A 7,500-nucleotide genomic window follows, 5' to 3' on the forward strand; every position below is an offset into this window, starting at 1 on the left:
TATATATATATATATATATATATATATATATATATATATATATATATATAAACATACATGTAGCCTGGTGTTGGCACAGTGGTTAGGGCAGCGGCTTGGGATCCAAAAGGTGCACATGCGAATGCACATGAGTACCAGTATACTGGGCCGGTGTATACCCCGGTTAAAATAGGTGTACCATATCCCTGTGTCGTAAGAGGCGACCAGGGTTGCGTCAGGAAGGGCATCCGGCGTAAAACATGTGCCAAATCACTATGCGGATCGGATGATCCGCTGTGGCGACCACTAACGGGAGCAGCCGAAAGGAGAAGAAGAAGAATATATATATGTATATGTAGGTATATATATATATATATATATATATATATATATATATATATATGTATATATATATATATATATATATATATATATATATATATATGTATATATACCTACATATACATATATATATATATATATATATATATATATATATATATATATATATATATATATATATATATATATATATATATATATATATATATATATATATATATATATACCTACATATACATATATATATATATATATACCTATATATATATATATATATATATATATATATATATATATATATATATGTATGTATATGTAGGTATATATATATATATATGTATATATATATATATATGTAGGTATATATATATTGTTGTGGTTGACGAAATTCACAAACCACCATTCAGGTCCCTTAGGTGAGATATCTCTGTAAGTATATGTGTAGTTAGGCCCAAACCCGTTATCTGGAGGGAATAAATGTCATTCATGCGGGCTGCGACTCTTCAGGATAGCCGTTTTTCTTTTACTATCTTTATTTTGGACCAGCCGCCATTATTACCACCACCAACCACGTCTCAACAGCCATCACAACAACAACCACCAACCACAACGCCGCTTCACAATAACAACCACCAACCACAACGCCGCTTCACAACAACAACCACCAACCACAACGCCGCTTCACCACAACCGCCACGACCTTTACCGTCACAACTCGCCACCATCGCATCACCGTCATTCCCACGCCACTTGTGGGCACCGATGCTGGACTCGTGCGGGGCGCGCACCGAGCAACGTGTTCAAAAACATCACGGACTTTCCGCAGAAAACGGATCAAAAACGACTCACGCCCACTTTTGTTCCGTCCAATCGGTGAGCGAGGGGCGATTTGGCCCCGCCTCCAGGGCATTGGAGGGCGGTCGCTATATGCAAATTCATGGATCAAAAAGCATTCACGCCCACTTTTCCTCGGGCCAATGGGGAGCCAGCAAGAGAGGTGAAGGGTCGGAGGCAGAGGGTCAAGGGTGAAAGAGCGAAGCCACGGGGCTATAAAAACGGCTGCGTTCGTCAGTCAAGTTGAGTTCAGAGTGAAGAGTGGAGTGTGCGGAGTTCAAGAGAGTCGTCGGTGGAGCTGGAAAGAAGTGGTACTAGTCAGAGTGAAGAGGACGGAGCTGTGGAGAGGTGACGGCGGCGAAGGCGGACGAGGGGGTGCTCGCGTCGGTGCCGGGAGCTGCACAGGGAGAGGCCAGAAACGCGACCGAGGTCGAGGAGGAGACGCTCGCCGCGGGACCCGAGACAGGGTGATATCCTCCTTCCCCCGAGCATCAGCAACCCCCTCCTGTTTCCCCCCCGCGCTGAGATAGTGCGACAAAGGGGGCCCCCTTCCCACCCCCTTCCAGACACTGTCCGCGAGGCCCGCGGAGTTGAGGCACCACCGCCGCTCCGCGTCTCATCATCAGACGGGTAGGCCCGACCCGGTCTCGGCCCCAGGCCCGTCTACCCCCCTCATCCTGGAGGGTGTTTCTTTTCTTTTGCTTTGGGAATATGTGTTGTCGGCTCCGTCTGTGAAGTAAAATTGTATAAGTGTTGCCGTGTGCCCGGTAGTCGGATAGATCTGCATTGTTGCATTTGCTTTTTGTTTAATATTGCATTGTCTTCTTCTTTTACATGTGCTTTTGGTGGAATTGTATATGTGTGCTTTCCGTTCATCGCGAAATAAATGTGCTTATTGTTGAACTGTTTTCCCGCTTCGCTTCGTCTTTTCCTCTATTGAATCTCCATCTTGCTTCACGTAAAGGGTTGGTCGTGGGCTAAAACGCCCGATAATTAATCGAACCGTCGAGGCCGACGAATAACACCGCTCGGTTATCCTGATAGTACGGAACGGGTCGCTTAAAGTGGCCCGTGTCCGAAGTCGACCTGCGGCGAGGTGCGATCGCCCGGTCTGCCCTCCGTGTGGGTACTTAGGTTGGTCGAATTTGGCGAGCAACCCTATCCCACGCGGGGGCCGATTGGCACGATCGCGGTGAGACCGAAAGGTCCACCCGTGACTAGTTCCCGGCGTTAGTCCGAGAGGGTCACGACTGGATTGTCCGTCCGGTGGGCGACGTGCCGCGATTCGAGTTACGTGGCCGTCCGCACGCCGGCGGGCGCGAATCCGCAACACTGGTGTCAGGTCGTGCGATACAAACCCATCGCCCTCCTCACGGCACTGGTATTGGAGAACGGGAAAACGGGCTCTCCTGTCTCCAATTAAATTCACGGAAATCGGTCCAGGGGTGAGAGGAGCGACCCCCGATTCCCTCCAAATTACGAGCGAGCTAAATTAACCCTTTAAGAGAAGCAAGATGGCGTCTCAAGGCGAGCGGGAGCCGGGGGTATTAGAAATGGATGTAGAATGTGTTGAATCCATGGCTCAGGATGAAATCCCCGTGCAGGAAATGTTGGTTGCACAGGAAAACGAACTCGCCCAACTGAACCCAGAGCCCGAAATGAGTGCGGCAGCGGCCGCGGTGTATGACACCTCCCCTCCCCCTCTCCACCAAAACCCTTCCCCAACCCCTGCCGAAACGGCTCACCCAAGCGCACCCGACATGGCCCAGCTATTCACCATGCTGGCACAAATGAATGCGGATATGATAAACAAAATGAAAGGCATGAACGAAAAGATGGATGCGAATGCACAAAAGATAAATGCGAACATGAACGAAAAGATGGATACAAATACAAATGAAATGAAAAACGAAATGAAAGGAATGAACAAGCAAATAAACGGAATGGAAGCAAACATGAAGGAGGAAATGAAAGAGCTGCGGGGGGAGATGCAGAACATGGGCCGATGCCTGCAGGCGGGCATGAAGGCCGTGACCAGGGAGATAAAAATGGCGACTCCACGTGTAGGAACGAACGAGCTGGGTGGGGGTGCAACGGCTGACAGGCCCACGGTGGAGGCGGGTGAAAAAATAATTCGGGGAACGTGTTGGGCGAGGGTCGTGACGATGACCGAAAGGGAAAAATTAAATGGGGAGACCAAAACGTGTGAGACGAGACACGAGGTGACGACAAAGGAAATAATAATAGTTGAGACAAGGGAAGAGGTGACTGAGTTGGCAGAGACACGGGAGATGGGAACGATAGAGGGAAGACTGCACGATGAAGACGGGGTAAGTGACGCACACACACACACGGAGGTAGTGGAGGATAATGGGGGTGAGCTGGCGGACCGTGCAGGGACCCGGTGCGAGCAGCGGGATGGCCTCCTCCAGGAACGAGGGGAGGGAGTATGCCCCCTTGAGGCGAGTCACGACCAGGTGGGTTCGGTCGTGTTTTCGAGGTTGAGAGGAGGAGTGCTGCGAACGGGTGCACGGAGAGCTTGGGGGGTATAGAGGCCCCGGAGACCCTTGTGGGGACACGAATCCCCAGTGTGGTTGGGCCCTGTGTGTGTGGTGCAAGGCGTGAGTGCGTCCCCGTTTGTGGAAGCGACCCCGTGTGTGAGTGGTGTGGTGGCGATGGTGCCAGAGTGCGTGCTTCCCAGCACGCCGTGTGTGGATGAGGCACCGTGTGTGGAAGAGGCCGTGGGTGTGAGTGAAACGGCCTGTATGAGTGAGGCACCGCGGATGAGTGCCCCCGCGTGTGTGAGTGAGGAACGGTGTGTGGATGAGACACCGCGGTTGAGTGCCGCCGCGTGTGTGAGTGAGGCACGGTGTATGAGTGAGGCACCGCGGGTGAGTGCCCCCGCGCGAGTGAATGGAGCACCACGTGTGAGTGGTATGGTTTATGCAAGGGAGACCGTGTGTGTGAGAGCGGTATGTGAGGGAGATGTCGGTTGGCATGCGGGAGCACGCAGCCGCGTCTCCCGGTGTGAATGTAATGGTGAGGTGTGTTAGCGTCGTAACACGCGGGAGTGCGTGGGTGGAATGGAGGCGACGACGGAGACATGTGAAGAAAGAAAGCCGAGTAGCGGCTGTAGTTGTTTCGGGGACCGTGCCGGGTTCACCCAGCAGTGAGCACGCGGTCCGTGCTGTGCAACGCACGAGGCCTCCACGTGCTCGCTTGCGAGAGTGAAGTCCCGGTCCGGAAACGCACGCGGTGGATTTGCCGATCCCGCGGACGGACAAAGTTTAGGCAGGATTACGGATTTGGACCGGACGGGTTCTCCACGCGATCGTGTGTGTTAAGCTCCAACGGGCAAAGCACATTTGTTCGCGTGGGGAACCCCTCGAGACGTGGGGCTTGTGTTTTTTTTATGCGCATGGTGACGTCATGGCTGCACGCGGGGTTGGAATCCGGCAGGAGGGGTATCCCTGCCGTATGGTACCGTCCAGGGAGGGACGAGGAACACGTGCAGCTGCATGACGTCACGGGCAGGTGCAAAGTGCGCGAGTTGCCGCGCTGGTGCTGCGCATGAAAAAAGAAAAAAAGAAAAAACAAGCCTCACTTTCGGGTGCACAGGATTCCTGGGCAAGGGGTGGAAGACCCCCTTGGCCTAGGGCACAGGATGGAAACTAGTTAGGGGGAAGGGTTAGCTTAGTTAGACCGACTTCATGGGGCAGGGGTAAGTCCTCATGGAGTCCGTGGAATGGATTAGTTAGAGGGATTTTAGTGAGCTTTAGGTTTGGAAATAAAATGATTTATTTGGAGACAGTGACAGACTTGTGAATGTGTAGAGGGGACGTAGTTTAGCTACGTAGTGTTAAAAGGAACGTGCTGTAGTTTAAGGGACGACGTGGGAGCACGAGTTAGTTAGGGGATGTAGTTCGGAGGATGGCAGAGTTCAGCGGTGTGTGTTGAAGAGTTGGTGAGTTGTGAGGTGAGCACTTGTTGAGTGAGTGAGGCCAGCGGGTCTGTGTGAGTGGAGCGAATGGGGAATGCATGGTGCGATGAGTGATTGGGGGGAGGAGTGACTCCCGCCCAAGGGACCCCCGGGGTCAGTGTAGAGTGAGTTAGGGGGTTAGTTAAATTGAAAAATGGAGGTTGTTTTGTTGTTGGTGGGAGTGTAGGCTCGAAACCCATTTGGAGGGGTGCAGGAGCCCTGTTGACGGGCTGGGAGCGTGGTGGCGAAAGGTGAGTATCGCTGAGTGGGTACCCCGGGCACCAGGCTAGTCGGCCGTGGTAGGCCAAGGGCCCATGGGGGGCCGGGATAGTGTAGTGGGCACGGGTGCGCCTGCTTGGTGCAGGGGCCCGGGGCGCCATTAGCCGCGTGGGCAGTGTTGTGGGCACGGGTGACCCTCGGAAAGGGGCCTGGGAAGCCAGCCTGCCACGTGTGCGTTTCAGGGGAGGTGCCATGGGGGGCACTCCCCGGTGTTAGGGAGCTGGTAGGCTCGGAGGCAGTGTAGTGCCCGGGGGTGCCATCGTCGGAGAATCGGCAGAGGGTCGTGCCTGCCAAAGGGAGCCACGTGTCCCAGCCATGAGACCGTGTGAGGGCACGGAGAGAAAATTGGGGGGCGAGGCCCGAAATTGTGAGGACACCAACACAGGCCACGGGAATCTGCGTTGTTAGAACCAATAGTTTAAGCGAGAGGCGCTTGTTGAAAGCCCCGGGGTAGTTTAAGAGTTAATGGTTAGGGTAGATTAGGAGATGTACCCCTCCGCACCATCCATCCCCTCGCTGTCGTTGTGGGCCGCTGGACCCACTTTGGTTATAGATCGCCGAACTCTGGGGAGGCCATTCTGAGGCTTCGTTGGGCCTCGACACAGGACGTTAGCTCTCCCTTATTCCCTCCGGGAAGGGAACGTAGGGGTTGGGAGTAGGCTAGGTGACAGGATAGGTTCGCCGAACAAGGACGATAAAGGGGGTTAGGGGACGATTTATAGTGGGGAAGTAAAATAAAAAAATAATTTGGGGCTAAATTGGGGTTTGACAAATTAAGGGAGTGGGTATGAACAGTGACAGGCAAAGGCGATAGGTTGGGAGGGAGACAGGTAGGTAGGTCCGAGCCCGCCTTCCAAGTGGCCAGCACCACCGCACTCCCTCCACCAACCTCCACTGAACGGCAAAGGCTGGCCAGCTTCATCTGCAGCTGCTGTGCTGCAAGGCCTGTGCCGGCTGGATCGTCTGCAGCTGCTGTGCTGCAACGCCTGTGCCGGCCCACTTCATCTGCCGGCTGGCTGTTTTTTTTTCAAGGCCTGTGCCGGCCAGTTCATCTGCCGGCTGTGTTTGCCTGCGGCGGCCTTCTTCTGCGGGCTGTGTTTGCCTGCTGCCTTTGCCATGCCATGCCCACTGCCCCTGTTCACCAGCCCCGTTCAATTTTTGCTTTGCCCCCCCCCCCTGTTCATTTCCATGTGCGCCAGGATCCGCAAGGCAACAGTTTGCAAGCTGCGAGAACTGCCCCGTTGGCAGCTACAACACGGGCCTGCAGTGGCGGCCCGTGCACCGTGTTTGTGTTCATCCATCCATTCGTTGTGTTCATTGCGTGTGCCACTTGAGCTGGCACGGAGACTACGTTTGTGCAGCCCATGCACCGTTGTGGTTCACTGCGTTCAGTTCAAAAGGGAAGGCCTTGGACTGCGTGTGAGCAGCCGGCCACGTTCCCTGTCACCTGCATTGTTTGAGCCAGAGACTGCATACGGGCAGCCTGGCTCCCTGCTAACTGCTTTCTTTTTGCAGAGTTCAGTGATCCTGGGCCATGGTTTAGTGTAAAATTTGTAAGTTAAGGTTAAGATGTACTGTACATATGAGTGCGCCCCCGGCATGTCTGTCTTAGCGCCGGCAATTTTATTTAAGTCGTCCGTGTGAGTGAGTTTGTTTAGGTAGTTAGTTACTCAGCCCTTAGGTTATTTATTTTGGGGACACGAATACCATGAATGTCGCACTCAGGGATCCGTAGGTAAAATGTACTAGGAGAAAACTACACATGATGGCACACGAAAATTTGACGACTCGGGACGAGTCTGTAAAAAGGGGAGGGGGTAGTGTTGTGGTTGACGAAATTCACAAACCACCATTCAGGCCCCTTTGGTGAGATATCTCTGTAAGTATATGTGTAGTTAGTCCCAAACCCGTTGTCTAGAGGGAATAAATGTCATTCATGCGGGCTGCGACTCTTCAGGATAGCCGTTTTTCTTTTACTATCTTTATTTTGGACCAGCCGCCATTATTACCACCACCAACCACGTCTCAACAGCCATCACAACAACAACCACCAACCACAACGCCGCTTCACAATAACAACCACCAAC

The sequence above is a fragment of the Eptatretus burgeri genome, chromosome 8 (assembly GCF_056783735.1).
Source record: "Eptatretus burgeri isolate ZD-2024b chromosome 8, Ebu_testis_v1, whole genome shotgun sequence".
NCBI classification, from domain to species: domain Eukaryota; kingdom Metazoa; phylum Chordata; class Myxini; order Myxiniformes; family Myxinidae; genus Eptatretus; species Eptatretus burgeri.